The sequence below is a fragment of the Peromyscus leucopus genome, chromosome X, assembly GCF_004664715.2.
Source record: "Peromyscus leucopus breed LL Stock chromosome X, UCI_PerLeu_2.1, whole genome shotgun sequence".
Lineage (NCBI taxonomy): Eukaryota > Metazoa > Chordata > Mammalia > Rodentia > Cricetidae > Peromyscus > Peromyscus leucopus.
The window spans coordinates 26624504-26646141 of NC_051083.1; the positions used below are offsets into that span (position 1 = coordinate 26624504).

The 21638-nt window shown below is 39.2% G+C and overlaps 1 protein-coding gene across 8 annotated transcripts in view; it reads left to right on the plus strand.

The window, feature by feature from the left end:
- Frmpd4 (FERM and PDZ domain containing 4) overlaps window positions 1-21638 on the plus strand; it is a 937357-nt gene that overhangs the window by 523521 nt on the left and 392198 nt on the right. The gene's annotated exons all lie outside the window — the stretch shown is intronic.

Consider the following 21638-nt stretch of genomic DNA (forward strand, 5'->3'; position numbering starts at 1 on the left):
AAGTGTGTTGACTAGCTGAGGCAGAGACCCTATGGCCCTACAAAACTCAGAAGTGTTTTTTTATACAAGTTTGCTGACCCCTGGTATCATTTCCTAGGGCAGCAGTAAAAATGCTGTCTCCCATGCAGGCCATGTTTCTTTCAATGCCCTTCTACTGCTTCTCACAGACAACCAACATTGTAACAGTCTAGAGAGGTTTTTAAAAGGCTGGTACATGGCCCAACCACAGGCATTCTGAAGGGGTAAGTATGGGGTACACTGTAGGTCCTTCAGTGCCCATCTGCCTACAAGGAACTTTGGAGCATCCTTCTTACCTACATTCTACGACTAAAAGACATTTCAGAAAGACTGACCCTAGATGTTGTGGGAAGAGGACAGGCTTGAGGTTAGCACTCATTGTCAAACCATACATACCCTTCAACCTCCCCAGCACAGGGCCCAGAAGAAATGAGATTGCCACTTCACAATGCACTGCTTCCCAGACTTGAAAGAAATCTAAAACCCATGGCCTTCTATTGTCTGTGTTTTCAGAGCTTTTCTTGGCTCTGTGGTGCCTATTTTTATCATGGCACAATGAAAACCCATTGGCAAAAGTCCTGGTAGTGATCTAACATTCAAATGTCAATGGAAGATGTTCTGCAAGTTCTAGAAGTTTCGCCATGGTTGATTTCTTTTCCTGCATGCCAGTTTAGGAGCTAAAGATTATTTCAGTAATAATCCTATTTTGGAAAACCTGGTGTGGAGTGTTATTTTGTATCTCTTTGCATGACTGTCATTGTAAACACTGTTTATAGAACCTTTATCAGCATTTGCCTCTGGAATTTATAAGCACTTAGTATAATTTGCTGTGAAACCATTGGTGTTTTTTTTTTTTTTTTTTTAGCTTAATAGAGTCGGCACATATGGGGCATTCAGAAGATAGCAGTTTACATCCTATAAAACGTCTTATGAATCTAAAGCACTTTTATCTTGGCCATTTAGAATGATTGATTCATTAATTCTCACAGCCAGGTACTGTTCTCATTTTGTAAATGAGAAAATGAAGGAAATGGCAAAAAGAGGACAGGGGACTTCATCAAAACTGTACAGCAAGGCAAAAGCCATTGAGAACTGGAAGTCAAGGTTCCCAGTTCTACTGACTGGTTTGTCCCAGCTCAATACTTCTTCCCCATGCAACAAGCTAAATGTGGACCACCCTCTGTGAATGTTTGTGGGGAAACACTAGAGCAAATTGCTGCTCCCTCCTTGAGGATAACTTTTTTCGAACTTTATGAATATATTTTTCTTGAAATGGAAAAATGCAAATAGATCCATTGGGAAGCAGACATTTTGCTTTTTAAAATTAAGCGGGGACTCCAGGTAGGTGCCTTCAACCAGCTGAGAATTAATTTCAGCTAAGTTATCCAGCGGCCTGGGCTCAGGAGCTGTTTGCATTCTTAGTGATATACTGGAGCACATGGTGACATTGCTTATTTCATTTATTAGCCCTGGAAAAGTTAAAAAAAAAAAAAAGCAAAACAAATGTTGACTAGCCAATTCAAGGAAAACAGAAATGTACCCAACTTAATCCATTGTACCTGTAATTCCTGTTAGGAGTTTATTAAAATTTTAATTTCCAGACCAAGTACCCACAGGGAACTGTTCCTTTATTAATCACATTGAACACTTTTGACAGTGTCCCTGAGGCAAAGCTAGAAAATCAATTATCAAACAAGGCTCACATTTCTCTGAATAAGTTCTAAGGTAGCAGGACAGATTTCCTTCCACAACTATGACTGAGCCATATCTGATCATTAAAAGTTCCAGCCCATTGAGTGTATTGTTTTGGTGCTTTAAGGATATGGATACCAGGCTTCAAACATTCAATGTGTCTGGTGACATATATACTCTGGAAATACAACTGCCACATGACTAAATGTGTTCACAGTGGAATCTTACTGGATAAAGGTGTGAAATATGATTTATAAATTATAGAACTAGTGGGTGGCAATATATTGTGCTTTTACATTTATTTTTATGTTTTTAATCATTCATTTTTAAGTTTTGATCATGTTTCCATGCACACTGCATATTGTGATCATATTTACCCCCATTATTCTCTTCTGCCCACTCCACTGATGCTTCCCTTCTTCCCATCATACATACCTCCCTCTTCCTTTTAGGCCATTGTGTGTGCGTGTCTTATGCAGGTAGCCCCAGTTAATGCTGTGAGTTCAGGATTGTAACAGCCAGAGACAGGGTTTCATAGTGCTCCTCTTCATCCTTAGCTCTCATTCTCTTTCTGGCCCTCTTCAGTAATGTCCCCTGGGCCTTGGAGTGGCTGATTTAGATGTTTGCTTGGGGGGTAGCACTCAACAGCCGCTTATTCTTAGTACTTGGAGCAGTTATGAGTCTGTGCACTCCCACAGCAAAAGAAACTTATTCCAACCCAGGATAAGAGGTATAAAAGTCCCTAAGTATAAACATCAGTGTTTAGAAGGCCTATTTACCGAAACATCAGTAGTAAGTTCCCTTTAGGGTCTGTGACCACTGGAACCAGGGGTTTTTTGACCAGGTTTGCAATTCCAAGCTGCTGTTCCCTCTTGTGGAGCAGGTTTCAAAGCCCTTCTGAAAATGGTTGTCATCCCCTAACCAGCTTGCCACTACTGCATCAGTGGGTGCATATTGCCTGAGAGAGAAGTCTATAGCACATGGTGTACACTGGTGGGTAAAGCCATTGATTATTTTGTCCCCCAGGCATTTTTTGTTATTATACTGGGTTACATAAAGCCCTTTTCATGCACGTCAGAAATGTACTTGGGGCATATTGCCCACCTTCACTCACTGCCTCCCCATCCTCCCTGTTTCTGTTAATCCCAATAGTTTCACTCTACTTCTATGTCATCAGCACACATATACCATTATTTATCTATATAATATTTAGGAGCAAGAAATGAGAGTGAAATGAGATATTTCTCATTTAGAGATGGACTGAATTCATTGAATGGATGCAATGGGAGATAAAAAAACAATTTAATTATATTGTGAATTTTATTATTACTTCATCTCTGTCTGCATGGGGCTTACAGTTTAGTTGAAGGGATCTGGCAATAAATAATGCCAGTTAAATAATTTCAGATGTGGTTAATGTTCTGAGAAAACATTAGGAAATCTCTGAGAAGTAGCATGTCTCCCTGAATAACTCTCTACACTCATACATTTGGTGGGTATAGAAAATTGGTGACCAAGTGGATGGCAAGTGTGTATTATTATGACACACCCTAGTCACTTGTTAACCTAAGTTCTCTTTGGTCCCTCATCTCTAGATGGTGCTTTTGGGAGGTCTGGGAAGATGATGTGCTGTGGTGTGTGTGTGTGTGTGTGTGTGTGTGTGTGTGTGTGTGTGTGTGTTTGTGTGTGTACATAGTGCACTGGAAACAAAGATCTTGGGAGTGTAGGGGGCTGCTAACAGGATTACGCAGAATCCCCTCTACATATTTCCCCTTATTAGCCTGGAATGTAAGCAGCTCTGCCCTGTGAAATGGGGAGTCATTTTCTTTTCTTTTTTCTTAGTTAAAAAGTATTTTTGGATTAATTTAATTTATTTTTATGTGTATTTGAATGTACGTATGTGCACCACATGTATCCTGGTGGTAGTCAGAAGAGGGTGTCAGAGCCCCTGGAATTGAAGTTATAGATATTTTTGAGCCACCATCTGGGTGTTGGGAAACAAGCCCAGGTCCTCTGCATGGGCAAAGAGTGTTCTTAACTGCTGAGCCATCTCTCCAGCCCCAGAAGGAGTTTTTGGAGTTTTTCCTAATCTTTATTATGTTAGGGTAGGGGACCGGGGATGAGAAGGAAGGGCCCTCTGCCTTCTTTGTCTCAGTCAGGAAACTAATCTGTGCCCCAAGTCTGCACTGTCTCTAGATTCTGATGCTGTTTGCTAGTTAGCCACCCTTGTTCAAAGCTTGTCACGTCTCTTTACTCAGAAGATCTGAAGAAACACCTGAGTTCTCTCCCTCAGTGAAATAAGTTGTGGTGAAGGATGTTGGGGATGAGGAACGGAACTCAGAGCTGATACAGGAAGAGAAGGAGAACGAACCCTAGGGATGATGGGGAGAGGTTTCCAAAAGGGGGCAACACGAGGCAGACCAGGCACCTGGCATGCTGAAAAATGCTGCACTGTGAAAGTTCCCAGGGCAAGCAGGAAAGTAGACAGGAACATTTACAGAATGCTGGATCCAAGTCACTTAAAGCCCTATAGGTTGTTTGTGAGGTAGGACTCCTTCTGAACACTGACAGGAAACCTATGCAAATCTCTAAGGATGAGTGACCTATTTTTTCAGATTATAGTGGATTATATATTATATGTGATATAGTGGAATACACACACACAACACACATACATGTCCCACAAATAATACACACATATATCAGATTATATATTGAGCCACATAATGGATAAGTAAATCAATTTGATTAGTCACAAGAAGCATTTCAATTTGAAATCATGGTGAGAATAGAACAGAACATATAAGAGTACTTTACTTGGAATGGGGTGTTTTTAATGAGTATCATTTAATTAAGTTTTGACTTTTCATTATGTTTTATTAGTGATAATATTTTTTTTCATTTTTTATCTCTGTCCATTACTTGAATGTATTAGTTACATTTCCTTTGCTCTGATGCAGTACCGAGACCAAGGCAACTTACAAAAGGAAGAGTTTATTTGGGCTATGTTTCCAGAGAAGTAAGAGTCCATAATGGCATAGAAGCATAAACACCAGACATGGTAACAGAAACAGAGAGCTCAATACACACATCTTGAACCTCAAGCACAAATCAGAGAGAGCAAACTGGAAGTGCTGTGAGGCTTTTCATCTTAATACCCACCTCCAGTGACGTATTTCACCTGGCAAGGCTGTACCACTTAAACCTCCCCAAACAGTTCTACTAAGTGGAGATGGAGTATTCAAATATCTGAACAATGGGGCATATTGTTGCCCATCCCTCTATATTCATATCTAACAATAGATGAGATGCAACATGACTATTCTATGTTTGCATGCATGAAATGGGCTGCAATGTGATAATCATTTCTAACTGTGGCTCACAGTTCATGTTTCCATACCTCTGAGATCTTAGATAATGGTAGCAAGGCTGGAACAGCCTAGCAAAAATAGAATACTACCATCAATTGGATGACCTCATTCTGGGTGGTTGATTGGAAGGAAAGATTAGTGGCATTGGACTCTGGGAACCAATTCAGTTGTTATCCTGGCCATAACAACTAGATCAGACAAGTGTGATCAAGCTTACAGCCTTAGGCAACTACAGTCAAGTGTAACTGGGGCACGGAGGACTGCTCAGTGGACAGAAGAATTCTGAGACCTAGCAAGGCCAGAAACTCTTCAAGGCATATGCTCTGGTCGACAACCCACCATTAGTAAAGTGTTGGTCTTCTGTGGCCCATGGATACAGGAGTGTTTACCAAGGTCTATTGTAAAAAGAACCAGGTCCAAGTATGCTGAGTAACATGAATCCACTGGTCTGGCTCTGAGGATCCCACTTTAGGAGTAGTCTGTGTTCTGAGATCACCCCCATAGTCTCTTTTTAAAAGGCCCCATCATTTTATAACTCTTTTCATTGTGATCTTTAATTACCTTTTCAGAGGATTTGTATTGGGAAAATGTGCTCAGTGAAAAAGCTCATCAGGCTGTTTTGAGGGTCCTATGTCAGGAAGAACTAGGTCTCTGGGCCTACATGGGAGTCGGGCCAAGATTCTACTAGCAACTAGGGCAACTGGAGTCCCAGTGTCAGTGTTTGTAGAATCTAAATCTGAATAATATTCATTGTGCAACAAGGCTGAACCTCTAGGTAGGAAGAGGAGGGTGGGCATGCTGGGATCACAGACTTCTTACAATATCTCACTCCTAGGAGGATGAAAAGCTAACATGTACAAATTACCACAGGGGCGTGAACCACCTAAATACAAGAAAAACTCAGGAATCTGTGTCACAGCTTTGAAGCAAAGCTCAGTACTTGTTCCCTTCTCCAAGCTCTGTTGGCCAGTGTCTGGCCTTTATTTCTCCAGTGCCCACAGAAAAGATGAAAGTCAGACTCATCTTTTCCTGATTGAGGTGGCATGAAGCTCCATCATTGCTATCATCCTGTTTTCAGCCTGACAATGTTGCACAGTTCAAGTTGCATAACATTTTCCCTAGGAGCTGAACTTAGTCAAAACATATCATTTTGCTAACATGTACTCCAGAATATGCCTTGTATTAATTGTCAGTAGATTATGACTAAAATTAATCACATCACTGAAGGCTTTTTAAGACCACTAAATTAGCTTGTGATAATTTGTGTTTTACCTAATTCTGTGTTTAAGACACAGTTTCTGCCCTTGAGTGTGCACTTTATTCTTCAAAAAGTATTTCTTGGGCTTAACAAGGTAACACATTTGGTTTGTTTCTTTGTTGTTTTCAAGGATAACTCTGGATTTTAAGCACTATATTAATATATTGTGAGGACTATTCCTGCTAGTGAACCAAAAAGCTGTTTGAAAATAAAGAGAAATTTGTTAATTTTTTTCTTGTTATTTTGGCTTATGTGTTAACAAATAGAGTGTTTTCTGTTCTCATATAATAAGTTACAAGATTGTATGTCACTCATATTTTTACTGACCTGAGACTATGTTCATAAGCACAGCTGTTGAGGCATACAAAGTAATTGACATTTCTATAGTCAGTATATTTAGATGGTAATTGCTATCACTAATTTATTTGCTTAGTAAGTAAGAAAACAGGTATGACTATATATGGAATCAACATTGACCAGACACAACCTGGTATTTTACAGTCTTTTAATGTTTTTAGGAGAGGAAAAATTGTACAAATCCAATGAAATTGTGTAAAGGCAGAAAACAATTTTTCCTGATGCTTCCTCAGGCAGTAAACTCTTCAACTGACTCTCCATTGGGTTTGCTTTCATTCTGTGTTGTTTCTCTCACCCAAAATAGAAATTAGGATGTGTTGGAAGAGGAAAGTACTCTATACGAATCTGGTCTGTTTCCCCTTTTCCATTAGAGAAAGACATCATTTGTTGTCAAATAATGTATCAAACAGTTTTATAATCTATTTTTCTATCTGAGTCAATATTTTGAGACATATTGTTGAATGACAGGTGGGGATACTCACCATTATACTAACGGGGAGGACTATATTGTTGAATGAATATGGGAGTATCTACATAGTCAGTTTTTGAGGTTGAAATCTGTGCTGGCTAGTCATATGTCAACTTGACACACAAACTAGAGTTATCTGAAAGGAAGAAAACTCAGTTGAGAACATGCCTCCATAAGATCAGACTATAAGGCATTTTCTTAATTAGTAATTGATGGAGGAGGGCCCAGTCCATTGTGGGTGGTGCTATCCCTGGTTTGGTGGTCCTAGGTTCTATAAGAAAACAAGCTGAGCAAGCCATGAGTAGCAACCCAGTAAGCAGTGCCCCTCCATGGCCTCTGCATCAGCTCCTACCTCCAGGTTCATACCCTGTTTGAGTTCTTGCCCCGACTTCCTTCAATGCTCAACAGTGATATGGGAGTATAAGCTAAACAAACCCTTTCCTTCTCAACTTGCTTTTGGTCATGGTTTTTCATTGTAGCAATAGTAATCCTAACTAAGACAAAATCTACCTGAACTGAGTAACTCAATGTCACTTAGAGACTGTCTTAACATTGAAGGAAAACACAGACAGATATCATCTAGCATACAGAGGCCACCTTGACCACCTCCATACACACATACACTAAATTGCTATCTTGCTTTCTGTAGAGAATGTAACCAAGCAGCACTTTTTAATTATTTGACTACTAGTTCAATTTATGAGAAGTAGTCTTTAAAATTGAGTTTGACATCAATGTCCTCACATTGTACCAGTTAGAAGTTTTATATCTAGAGGACACAGAGAAGATTTCTGTCATGACTATTGAACTCTGCCTTGTATCATGAGAGCAGCAGCAGACAGCATGTAAAGAAATAGATGTAGTTGTGTGCCAATAAAACTTTATTTACCAAAAGAAACTCCAGCTGAATTTGACCTGCTGCCTTGGTTCTTGAAGTAGAAAGTTTGGTATTCCCAAGGATCCTTGGCAACATAGCATCTACTTTATATTTTTACAAGATCATCTGACAGATTCACAGGCTCCTTCAAGCTAGAAGTGCACTGTTCTAAACTACTCTTCAAAGTGAAGTAAGTAGTCACTTCTCAGGTAGCTCTTTGAACTAAGTATTTCATGACTCTGAGGCTTCATATTAGCTGGTTTCAAACCCGCTCCTTCTTTGCAGCCTTCAAATCATGGGGCTCTTTATCTGAGTCAACAGTAACCTCCATTTCCTGCTCTGCTCCTTTTAGATGATTTGTTCCTTTTTAAAAATTCTTTTAAAGATTTTCTTAATTTCCTGCTATAGAAAATGTTGGCTATGGGTACTTCTGAGTCTGGAGGAATGGATGGGGTAGGTTATTTCCTATATGCATGTTTATATAAGTACTATATCCCTTCTATTGTTGACCCATGATATATGCTACCCAAATTTGTACCTGGCATGTTTGAACTGCATTTTCATTCCTCAAGTAAGAGCAATAGACCCTTCCATTGGAGGTCTCTGTAGCTGTAATGGAAACTCCCTTGCTTTTGAAACTCAGTGTTTGGCCACTGGCTAACTTAACAGAATTTCTTGGCTTTGTCATTGTCAGCATTGGGCCCAGGTAATCCTTTGCTGTGGGGGCAAACTTATTCACTATAAGATGCTTGATAGTATCCCTGGCCTCTTCTTATTTGATGCCAATAATGGTCCCCATTGCCAGTTTCAATGTCCAAAACTGCCTTCAGACATTGTCAAATGTACTCCAATGGACAAAATTGCCCCTAGCTGATATCTACTGAATTATTAGGATGCTGGCCAATCTGTGCCTTCCTGGGTGGCCTCAGTGTAACTAGAGGCCCAGGACATCTGTCTTTAGACTTCTGCATTCTCTTTTTTCCTCTACTGTGGCATACCAATTCCATGTTCCGTGTGAGTAATGAAACAAGAATCTGGGAACACACAGTGAAACCTACAATGCCCCTAGCTTACTTCTCCCTCATTAACCCTGAATACTCTCAACATTTGTTGCCTTCTATTAGGTGTCCACCTGCCCTCCAGCCTGCTCTTCCTGTAGGTTCCCCTTCCATGTCTTTGTTCTTTACGTTTTAAGTGATTTCAAGTGGAAAAACAGAGCTGAATATGTGTTATCTATGTGGCACTTGGAACCAGAACTGCTTACCATAAGGTTTCATAAAGCAACATAGAGAGAATTGGGGAAAAATACACCTACTTTGTAGTTTGGGAATCTTCTTTGTAATCAAAGCTTTCCTATTGGTTCATTTTCATTATTTGGTACATGATATATATATATATATATATATATATATATATATATATATATATATATACACATCACTTGATCTCTGCAGTTAGTGCCCAGGGCTGATACATCACATGTCAGGATTGATAATGTGATTGTCCTGTGAAGAGGAGAGCTGGCAATCTGCTCAGTTTGGTGTGAGTAGTGATGAACCTCCACTATCTCCACAGTCAGATCAAACCTAATTCATTTATTCTGCTAAGAAATACGACTGTATATTATTTAATCATCAAAATAGTCAGTTTCAACTATTGAACTTTGTTTTCTATTTGGTTATTTCCTGAATTTGTAGCATGCAGATTTGCCGTTTATTCAATAGAATGCAATAACTGTTGCTAGAGGGAGAAAGTCCGGGTCAGTTGGAGAATTGACTGGAATGTACGCCCTGAGATAGTGCATGGAATGTACAATTTAAAATTTCATCTGGATATTTCATCATTTTTCAGAGACATACAGCAAACAAAAAAGATTATAACCAGCCTAGTGCCTCTGTTAGGACATAGTGTGCCATAGTGCACATCAGACACCTTTCTGTCTCTGCCTTTCTGTATTCTGAGCATTGTGACTTTTTTCACAGACAGGAATGGTGCGTTCTGAAGGGAGTCTGAACACTTCTTATTTGTTTGGCTTTTTTTAAAAACACTGCTTAGTACTTGTGAAATTAAACTAGGGCAAGACCAGTAGAAGACAACAGGCCATCTGTCCTAAGCAACCAGAATTTGACTATAGATGTATGAGCATGCATTGTTTAGACTAGAACTGCCCAGCTGGGCCCCTTCCAACTGCCAGCCTGCAGAGTTTTGAGCTCATTTGAGAAAGTTGTATATGTCTGTGGTTTTAAGCCACTATATTTCAGGATAGTTTGTCATGGGATAAAGACAAACTTTAATAGAGAATCAAAACCAGGGGCACCTCTGGGTAGCTGAGTTGAATAATGCGAACTTATTCCCCAGCAATCCCTTTCCTGGATGTTCGGTTTTTCTCTTAATCTTCCTTTGCAGAAGGTAACAACATTCCTGATTGTAAACAGTAACCATGAAGTCTAGAGTCAGCCTGCTGTTGTCAGCTGAAGGGCAACAGTTTTTAAGCTATGCCACCTTCAGCAGGGGAATTGTGTGAGCCTAAGTATTAATTTCCCAAGGGCATGTATTAGGAGGAATTCTGCTATCCATCAGAGCATACACATGAGGCCTTTGTTTAAAGATCAAGGCTGTGGTGCAATAAGCCTTTAGGGTCTGGGAGACAGTCCAATAACCTGGGGCCCTTTCCTGTGCACACTGGGCCAGACGAAGCCAGAATCTGCAGGGGCATTCTTTACCCCAGGGAGAGGTCAGAGCATTTCTCTGTGGAAACCATTCCTAAATCCCTTTGGTCATGGTCAAGCCAGTGTTGCAGAACTAATTAAGGCACTTAAGAACTATCAGTGAAGAAACTGACCTAGGGGGCTGCCAGGAAGTCTCTCACCCCAAAACATATCCCTTTAATCCCACTACCCTTATGTTGGCCAAGGGTGAAAAGCCAGGCATCTAGCAGCATCCGCAGAGATAAAGATACAGCGTTTTCCAGCCCAACTGTCAATCAATTACATCTTTACAGCTTCAATTTCTTTCTTTTTAAAATGGGGTACATTAATAGAACTGTATGATGACTGTACAAGGTGATTCATGCAGAATTCTTACTACAAGCGCCTAGAAATTAGGAAATAATAAAAACTGCAAATGTTATTAATTAAACAGTGAACACCCCGTGGAAGCCAGGTACGCCACTTGATCTTACATAGGACTGTCCTCCAAGCCAAAGTGCCACCAACTTCGAGTGTTTGGCTGGGCCTTCTTGCTCAAGGTCACCACACTTTTGGGCTCAGTGATTGTTAACATTCCATCTTTGCAGGAGGGTTTGGAGACTCTCATCTGAGTACCCAGCCTCCCCTGCTAACTAGTTGTATGTGCTTCTGCCCTAATTAGTGTCTTTGGGAAAAGCTAGAGAATATAGGGAAAGAGACCCGATCTACAAAGCCATTGGAGAATCTAATCCCTTCTGAGTGCAGACCTTCCAGTGTGGCTGTATTAAGGCCACCCATGCTCCTGCTAGTAACCCTTCAGTCATCATCTATAATTAAATGTAATACACTGTCTGGTTCCCTAGAGAGAACTTGGTGGAATCACCCCTTGGTCTGTTGTTGGGACTCTAGAAGAAATAGTAGATCTTGTTTATGCATTCCCAAGGGAAAAAAAAAATTCACAACCAAGCTTTGTGGCTACTTAAGCCTTTGTTTTCTCAAATTACACTAGGGAAACAAAGACTAGCCACATCCTATCATTATGTCATGGATACTTTTAATTGAACTTACGTCCCCAAACCCAACTGAGCGTACCCATGTATTGTCACAGGGTTTTACAAGTTAGGATCCAGTAGTCTAAAGGGGAGGAAAATCTTTTATTTATTTCCTTGTCCCAAGAGAATAGTCCAAGAAGTTTTAGATAATTTAGTAAGCAAACATCAGAAAACACACGAGCTAAAGGCACACATAAGTTTAGACAAAACTCCTGAGAACAGAGTATGAGAAATTTTGACATTAGAAGTCATAATCACAGAGAATATTTTGTTTTTGAGATGGGGTCTTATGTAGCCTAGGCTGTCCTTGAATTTACTATGTAGCTCTGGCTGGCCTTGAACTCCTGATCTTTACTAATTCCCCCCCAGAGTGCTGGGATTATAGTCATGTATTACCATGCATAGCTTTGAGAGAATAATACTTGTAGAGTCACTTTGGTGGCCAAGCTCTTTTGTGGTTCAGGAACCGCTGGTGGTAAGTGGCTTTTTCCTTGGGTTCAGTAGATCAATGGATGGACAATGCTGAGATATCATAGGCTAACATAAAAAGTTCTTTGTACCTCAGAAAAAATGTTGGTGTCACTCATATGACCACAGTGCCTTAATCCCCGTCCTTCTTCAGGAAGTATGGGCTCCTACTACTGATGTTTTCACTTCTTTCAGAATTGTACCCATCGGTGTTGGATCCTGAGTAGAAGGAGGCAACCCAATGACTAAGAGAAAAACTGTTCTTCAAAGCAGGGTTTGCCACTTGTGTTTTTGTAAAGGATGGACACTAAATAATTATTCATGGCTTCCAGAGCCTTAGAATCTGTATTAAAACAACTCTAGTCTGTCATTGGTTCTGGTACCAAAGCAGTTATAGGATGAATAGGCAATATATAGGTCTATGAGCATATATGTAGTACAATAAAACTTTATTTTTGTAACATGAGGCAATTGGTTGAAACCCTCAAGCTTTAGTTTACTGATCTCTGAGTTGACAGAAATTAAATTCATGTGTTTATAAAGGCTAAAGAGAAAATCTTTTAGGATTCTTTGATTTCTTTTGCTGTTGTTGTTTTGATTTTTGATACCTGGCATTATTCCATAGTACAGGCTGGACTAGAATTCCTATAGGCATACTGTACCATGCCTGCTTCAGGAGTTTTCCAAACAAACACAAGACACTCTTGTTCACTTTGTTCTTGAAATGATACAGCACTGTAAGTTATTAAACTAGCCTCAGTGGAATACTATCAGAGACATACTTAAGAACATAATAACTGTAGTCCAATGAAGAGCTTGTCCAGATACTAAAGAGGGAATCATTCTCAGTGCAAAGCTAGTAAGGCTGTCAAAAATAGGAATACATTCTGTCTGAATCATTCTTACATGCAAGGTGTGATGTTTTGAATATGAAATGACTCTCACGAGATTATGTGTTTCAACACTGAATTCTCATCTGACGAAGCTCTATTGGATACAACCTTTAGCCTTTAGGTGAGGCCTAGGTAGAGTAAAGAGGCCACTGGGTGTCTGTCCTTTACAGTTTTAATGTAGCCTTACTTCTGGTCCAAGCTTTCTTTGCTTTCTGGGCCTCTGAGATATGAGGAGTCCTACCTACGTGTTCCTGCCACCCCGAACTTTCCTATGCTTTCCCCACCGTGATGGATGAATTTTATCCTCTCAAATAGAAGCCAAAAGAAATTGACCCTCAAGTTGTGTCTTGTTAAGTATTTATTTGGTCACAGTGATAATAAAAGTCATGAATACATAAAGTTACTTTCATTCAAAGTAACAACGACATCCATCTTATTTATTCTTTTTAAGAAGCATTAATATGTATTTAATATATCTCTAGTGGTTTGCCAGGCATGATGTCACACACCTGACTCTCAGCCTTCAGGAAGCGGAGACAGGAAGATTGTGATTTCAAATCCAGCTCGGCTGTATTGTGAGGTTTATCAAAAGGCAAAGAAAAAAACTTTTTGTCAGCAAACTCAATATTGAATACCATTTAATGAATATAATGTTTCAACATTAAAAATAAAAAGGGACAGGATGACAAGTCAGTTGATCAGCCATTAAGAAAGAGCACAGGTTGCTTTTGTGGGGGACCCAGGGTGGATTCCCAGCACACACACAGAGGCTCACAACCACCCATAACTCCAGTTCCTGAGGATTCAACACCTTCTTCTGACCCCCTGAGCACTAGACAGGCACATGGGCACATACATACATGTAGGCAAAACATAGTGTACACGTAAAATAAAATTTTAAAAAATTAAAGAAAGATCTAAAAAGACAAGAATTGAAAATTTTGATAATGTGTTTTATCCTACAGTTTAGTGTTCCTGGATTTCAAACTGCCAAGCCTTAGGAACTATAGCTCAATAAATCTAAGGAAATAAGTGTATTCAAGTCTTCTCACTGGGTATACAGTAGATGGAATGTGAATACTTCCTAAAAACATGGCTAAGTCACTCTTATGTTTCTATCCAAATTAATTAGACTGTAGTTCTTTTATTTTCACAAAACTTGAATTGGCATTAGTGCTTAAAATTTAAAATATTGGGCTCATTTTTATTGAGAATGCTGAAAGTATATTTTTTCTGGCAGTTCTTAAAAATATAATTTTTAAATGGCTTAGCAATGTTATTTACCGTTTATAGATAAAAATAAAAGCTATGAATTGGACCTTTTTATGTGTAGTTTGTCTTGAAGAGTTTACTCTTAAAACATTGCCTCACAAAGCAAGGTGCCCTTGCAGCCTAAAAGCAACATATGGACAGAGTAAATACCATCCCGATTAAGTTCCCTATTTTATATGGAATGGCAATATTGCCAGACATTTTAAGTACCTGCAACTTGTCAACTCTTAATTTGTGGTTTCCCATAGGACTAAGGAACCATAGTATATTTTTCCTAACCACAGATGTGTGCCATTTTTAACCATAATGAATGTACCAAAAGTTTTAAAAGCATTATATTTTCTACTTCATTTAAAGATAAACATCTGTTTGCTTTAACATTGAAATAAAGCCTATGAATCACAGAAAAAAAGTGACATTTTAGGAACCATATGTACATACTCCAGAAATTGGCTAATTTTCAACAATTATTATGGACAGGCAATTATGTACTTGAAATTTTGCAAGCATGTATGATTCATTACCTCAGGTGCATTGAGCATTCTACATTTCAAATGTTTTATAAGGAGAGAGCTACTAGCATATGTTTCAGATTGGAACTTTTAGTTCCAGAAGTGTGGTCAAGATGAAAAGTCACTGAATTCAACCTAAGTATAAAAAGCAGTAGTTTTTATTATGAGAAAAGATAGTGCATTTGTTGTTGTTTGTTTGCTTGTTTGTTTCTTTAATGTGTATGGGTGTTTTGTCTGCATGTGCCTCCTGTGTATGATGTCTAGTGCATGGAAGGCTAATAAAGGGCATCAAATCCTCTGGAACTGGAGATACGGATGGTTGTGAGCTGGGGCATGGGTACTGAGAGGTGAACTCAGGTCCTCTGGGAAAATGGCTAGTGGTCTTAACTGGTGAACCATCTCACAAGCTCCATAACTTTTATTTTTTCTTTCTTAAATATAGGATCTTGCTATGTAGTTTGGGTTAAACTGGAACTTACTATGTAGACCAAACTTTCATAGATCCTGCTTTCCTCTGCCTCCTGAGTACTGGGATTAAAGGCATGCACCACTATGCCAAATGGGAAAAGGTCATTGTGCACATAACCATGCTAACAAAATGAATTTTCATCTGTTCAAATTATCAGAAAAAGAAATGCTTCAAGGATAAGTATAACTAGTTTTGAGAATTAAATCCAGGATATATCTTAACCTTGTTGCACTGTATTTCTTCTGTTTACTCTGCTGTATTTGGGTACAGTAAACTTGTCAATATAACCTCCCAGAAGAAAGATGTCAATCATCATCCTTCTTTGTATAACTTAAGAAGCTAATCAGACAAAGCTCATTGGGGTGAAATTTAATTATGATTGAGAAATCTTTGTGATGTGTACCTGGCTAGAGGAAACAAATTTAGGGCATGGTGATTATCTATAAATGTAAATAATTTTGGCAGGGAACCATAGTGATACTCACTTTCATGAACACAGGTATTGGAGAGATAGCTCAGTGGTTAACAGCACTTGCTGTTCTTGCAGAGAATGCTGATTCAGTTCCCAGCACCCGTATGGCGTCTCACAATCATCCTTAACTCCAGTTCCAGGGAATCTGACACCCTTTTCTGGCCTCTGTGGTCATCAGGAACACTCATGGTGGACATACCTACATGCAAACACTGACATACACATAAAATAAAAATAAACAAATCTTTAAGAATATAGAGTTGGTAGATACGTATTCTCAGATCATTAGATAATGGAGAGACTTTCCTGATACATAAGATACAACCAGTCCCAGGTTTTATGTTATCTGCTCCCATAAAAACATCACTTGTGTGTATACACATATAATAGAATATATAATATAATCATATACTTTTAGGGGACATCATGGAAAGTACCATGCTCTCTTAGAACCTTTAAATTGTATAGTATTATTGTGGCATCATTACCATCTTTCAGTGTAAAGTACGTTTGACAGCATGCTGTATCCTCATTTTTGATCCTGTGTTTTTATTCAGGGAGAGACTAATTCTGCATTAAAATAGTTTAAATATATGATCTATCTAATGTCAACCTAGTTATTGAATCTGCATGCAAATAGAATTGCCTCCAGCTCTTATTTCCCCTACCCCCTGTTTTCCTCAAATTAATGTGAAGACTAGGCCATTTATTTGGGGCCAGAAATCATTGTCCATTACTGGCCTGTTTTGGTGATGGTGCAGTGTTCTTTAACGTTGGTAGTGTTCTAAATACAAGGAAAGTACCTGATGCTATACAAACATATTCCAAGTATGTACTTTAAATCAAGTATGTATTCTTGGGATGTGTTTCCCCATTTCTAACTTTAGTTTTTCTCTGCTGTACACATAAAAAATGGTATCTGCAATACTCTCATTAATGGGTTAATAAACAAACTTATATGTGGATAGGTAGCTGCAAAAATTGTTTTGGTTCTTGTGCTTATTAACTAAGAGTTCTAATTCTTGATATGCAATGTTAGAGACATTTATTGTACATTTATTATGTGCCAGCTATATTGTGAGATTACATAGAATGCACCTGCCCTCAAGGAGCTTACAGCCTGCAAAGAGAAAGACACTCAAAACATCTCCAGTATAATTCAAGATGTGTAGGTGCTATATTGAGGCAAGGAACTTTTTGCAAATCACCAAGTTCCACACCTGCTTCATTTACAACCAACCCAAGGAGTTGGTTCTGCTTTTGTGCAGCAGGCACTAGTTGTAGATTTGGAGATCAATTAGGGTATGCTGCCTTTTTAAAGTCCTCATATTTTTATAAAGCTATTTTTAAACAAATATTATATTTGTTTATGTGTGTGTGTGTGTGTGTGTGTGTGTGTGTGTGTGTGTGTGTGTAGGTCTTAGAAATTGGTTCTCTCTTTCCACCATGAAATTTAACTCAGGTCATTAGACTAGTCATCAAGTGCCTTTACCTGCTGAGCCATCTTGCTGGACACAAAGGTGGTTTTGTGGTGTGCAATGTTCTACTATAACTTCATTTCATCACCAACATAAGCGATGATGAACATTAGCCTCTGATCTATTACATCTCTAATCTGCCCTCCAATTCAAGTACTAGCCATACCCAACCTTGCATAGTTTCTGAGATCAGAGGAGATCAGGGTTGTGTGGGCATAGTTTCTAAGTCTATCCTATTCCCCCACCAAGATGCTTTGGCTAGCATTCAAAATCCTGTTCTACCAGGGGGTTAGTATGCAGATTCTAGCTGCTTCAGAACAACCACCCCCTCTTGCTCTCGCTTTCTCTATTGTGTTGTGCTGAGTGCTAGTTCTGCACTATCACCGGTTCCATTCAAGCCTTTAACAGTCAGCTTTAACATCATGATTTTCTTGTCTTAATTACCATCCTTGCAGGTCTAACTGGCACAAAGCCATTGGGTATGTCTATTCAAAGGAACCAATGGACTTGCTTAAACGTGCATGTTGACACAGTTGTCTTTGCTTGGTTGGGGTTCCAAATGAAAACACTTTATTCTCCCATGATCTACTGTTCAGAAACACTTCATTTTCTCTAAGTTTTTTTTTCTTTATAAAATGGAAAAATATGGCAGAGATCAGGATCACAGCCCATCTCAATTTCAGTCAGAGTCATGGGCATCTTCAAATTCAAAGACTAATAATACATTGCATCTTGTTTCATCTCCTCCTACAGTGGCTAGTGGAGTGCACAAGACATTTCAGAGGCCAAATGTCAGTAGGAAAGTTATTTTTTTTTAAAAGATTTATTTATTATATGTACAGTGTTCTGCCTGCATGTATCCCCACATGCCATTAGAGGGCACCAGATCTCATTACAGATGGTTGTGAGCCACCATGTGGTTGCTGGGAGTTGAACTCAGGACCTCTGGAAGAGCAGTCAGTGTTCTTAACCCCTGAGCCATCTCTCCAACCCCGAAAGTTATTACAGTCCTAAAAATTCTTTGTATCTAACAGTTGGTGTCTCTGCTAGTGGTTGGTCAAATATCAGCAACAGCAGTGGCCTTGCCAATGCTCACCCATTCTGTGCTTGGAGATTTATGCCACTTTGGGGCCTCCTCAAGGAATAATGAGGTTTGGGATTCAGAGAGCTGAGTTCTGTCTTTGCTGTCCCAGGCCCTTCTTCCAGGAGGAGGAAGTATTTACCAACTAGGGCTAAGAGAATACATCTTTCCTGGAATTGGTGCCCAGAGAGGTACCTGACATGTGGCTGATTCTCAAAAGGAGCCCCATCAGTCAGCATACAGACACTGTGCAGAGAATTGTAATATTTTGCACTAGCAGACTGATCTCAGAAGAAAAGGCCAAAGGCGCTTTCCCTATACCAACTCTGATGGACTTTTGAGAACTGACAACGTTTTGGATTTAGATGAACAAACTAATCCCATGCTGAGCCTGAAAGGTCACACAGCTGGTAGAGAAAAAATGTGCAACTTCAAAGCCAAGCTTTTTTTTTCTTCAGGGACAGAAAGGGGAGTTCAAAGGGGTGAGCACTGGAGCTATGACTGTTCTGAGATTTTGGAGCTGTGACTGTTCTTAGTTTTTGGTAGGGATAGCAGTGGATTGAACCTAGAAGATGAATAAAATGGAGGAAGAGCTGGGACTTTTGAGTGATGGGAAGCATGCATGCTAGCAGTGTTAGAATGTTAACTGAATGCTAGCTAGTTGGGATGTGTGTGTGTGTGTGTGTGTGTGTGTGTGTGTGTGTGTGTGAGTGTGTGTGTTCATTAGTTTTCTCATTGCTGTGACCCTCCCAAGATGGAAGGAAGTTAAAAGATGAAGGATTTACTATGGCTTATAGTGTTAGGGAATACAATCTATGATAGTGGGAAAGTTCTGGCTATGTGGGAATAAGGCAACTGGTCTGAGTCAGGAAGCAGAGAGAAATGAATGCTAATTCCTCTTTTCCTTTTGATGCAGTCCAGTTCCCCAGCCCATGGAATGGTGTCACTCCGATTTAGGACACGTCTTCTTACTTCAATTAACCGAAAGTACAAAATCCCTCACGGGCATATCCAGAGGTTTATCTCCTAGGTGATTCTAGAGCTTACCAATATTAACCATCACAGAGGGGATGACAAGTGCGTACCAGAGAGATGACAGGATTGTAAAAGGTCAGCGTGTGCAGAATTCACCGAAACACTGAAAATCTGCAGACACTTTGACCAACAAGGAAGCAATCAGAGCAATTAAAACACAAATAAATGAATAATATCATTAAATCCATGTAGTATACAATTCTTGTTTTATAATTAATTCAAAAATTAAGATGATCTTTTTGTAGGCAACTATTCAATAAAAGACTTTTCTGTTAATGTTCATCTATTAGCTAAATATCTTTCCAAGTGAAAAAAAAAAAAACACCAAATGAAAATTATCATCAGTGGCATTCTCCAGAAATATTGAGCAATATGGAGTTGTCAATCAAGAAATCACATGTATCTTCTTAGGAAAAATATAGCTAGGTTTAAGAGGAATGCATAAGTTCTAGGAGTGTGTTATGCCAATATTTTAAGCATACATTTTGTGGGAATTTGTTTAGGAAATGGGTTTAAGGAAAATCAAATACACTCTCTTGGACTACATAGATCACATAATATAAAGAAACTGTCATGACCAAATCTACTTTTGAGCTTAATGACTACACAAGTGCTTTGCAAGAGTCACTTACAACCTCAACTCAGATTATGTCAGCAGCACATCTGTGGGCTTGAACAAAGAAAGTCAATCATGATAGCTGGTTAAAGTAGTTATTCATGGTTTTATTTCTTTTCTGCATTTATGTCATGGGTGTCAGCTTATAACTTCACAACAAAGATTTCCTGACTCTGTGTTTCTGTGCCTGTATGTGTGCCTGTGTATGTGTGTGTGTGTGTGTTTGTGTGTGTGTGTGTGTGTGTGTGTGTGTGTGTGTGGTGTTCTGAGTCATCATATGTATGTGACTACCTGAGTACATGTATATGCATTTGGAGGCCAGAGAACAATATTGAATATCATCCTCAGGAACAGCATTCACTTCATTCAAGATAGGTTCTGCCATCGGGCTGGAGGATCTTACCCCTCAATCCTCCAGTCTCTGCCTCCCTCTATTTGTTCCAAGAGTTTATTCCAGCTTTTCTTGGTATTACTCTTCTTGACCAACTGCAGCTTTATAGTGTTTCATGTGTTTCCCTGATCAAGCTTTCTGTTTGTGGCACACAGGGACTCAGTTCCCAGATTGCTAAGTATGTCGCAGTGTATAGTACAGGGTTATTGGTTACACAGTGCTGAATGTGCTGTGAAAGTTATTAGTTTCAAACAAACATCCCACAAAGTTTGGTTTTTTTGCAGTGATAGAGGTTATGACATTTCAATACTCAACAGTTTTTAGACATGCTGTGTTATTTGTATGCACATTTAGTTACAACAAAAGGTCTGTAAACATTGATGAAGAATAAAGATAAAAAGTGGACTTCTAGGAGAAAGGAGGGGGAAAGCATCTGTGAGAAGTGAATGTTGGTTTCCATTTGAGGGGGAAATTGTTTGGCAAAGAGGATAAAGTGAATATTTTGGCTATAGTAGACTAACTGGAGCTGAGAAAGAAAGCTAGTTCTGTTCTGAAGGGTCTCTGGAAACCCTTCAGGCTTTAGCTGAGATACATATGTGACAGACTGTATCTCATTAAGTCAACCACTGTCCAGTGTCTCCTATCTTCATAATGCCACCTACCCAAAGCACTGGGAACTGAAGTAGATATGGTCTCACATATACTCAACAGGTACTATCACATTGAACTATCTTCCCAGCCACCCTATACCTTAGTAAGACAAGGTTTACACAGTCTCTCTTCTCTGAATTGCTTGCATTTTATAGTTTCAAGAACATTTCTTTGCTAATATTGTCTTGGCTTGTTGTTGTCTTTCCTTGCAAATGTAAGGGTTTCTAATTTTCACATTCACATTGAAATCCAGTGGACTCTAAACCTTCTTGGCCAGTATGTGTTTCTTTACCTTTTCAAGTCATGTAACACTGCCATCACGGTTAAGCTGAGCAGCAATTCTGACTGTCATCGTGCTGCCTCAAGCACTGGAGCTCATTTTCAGGTGCAGCCAAGCCACGGTCTGCAGGCTACATGTGCCTCGGGGTAGCTATGAATGAAGCCCAATACAAAATCATAAACTTGTGGAACATTATTACAAATTTTAAATCTTTATATGTGTGTATGTGTGTATGTATG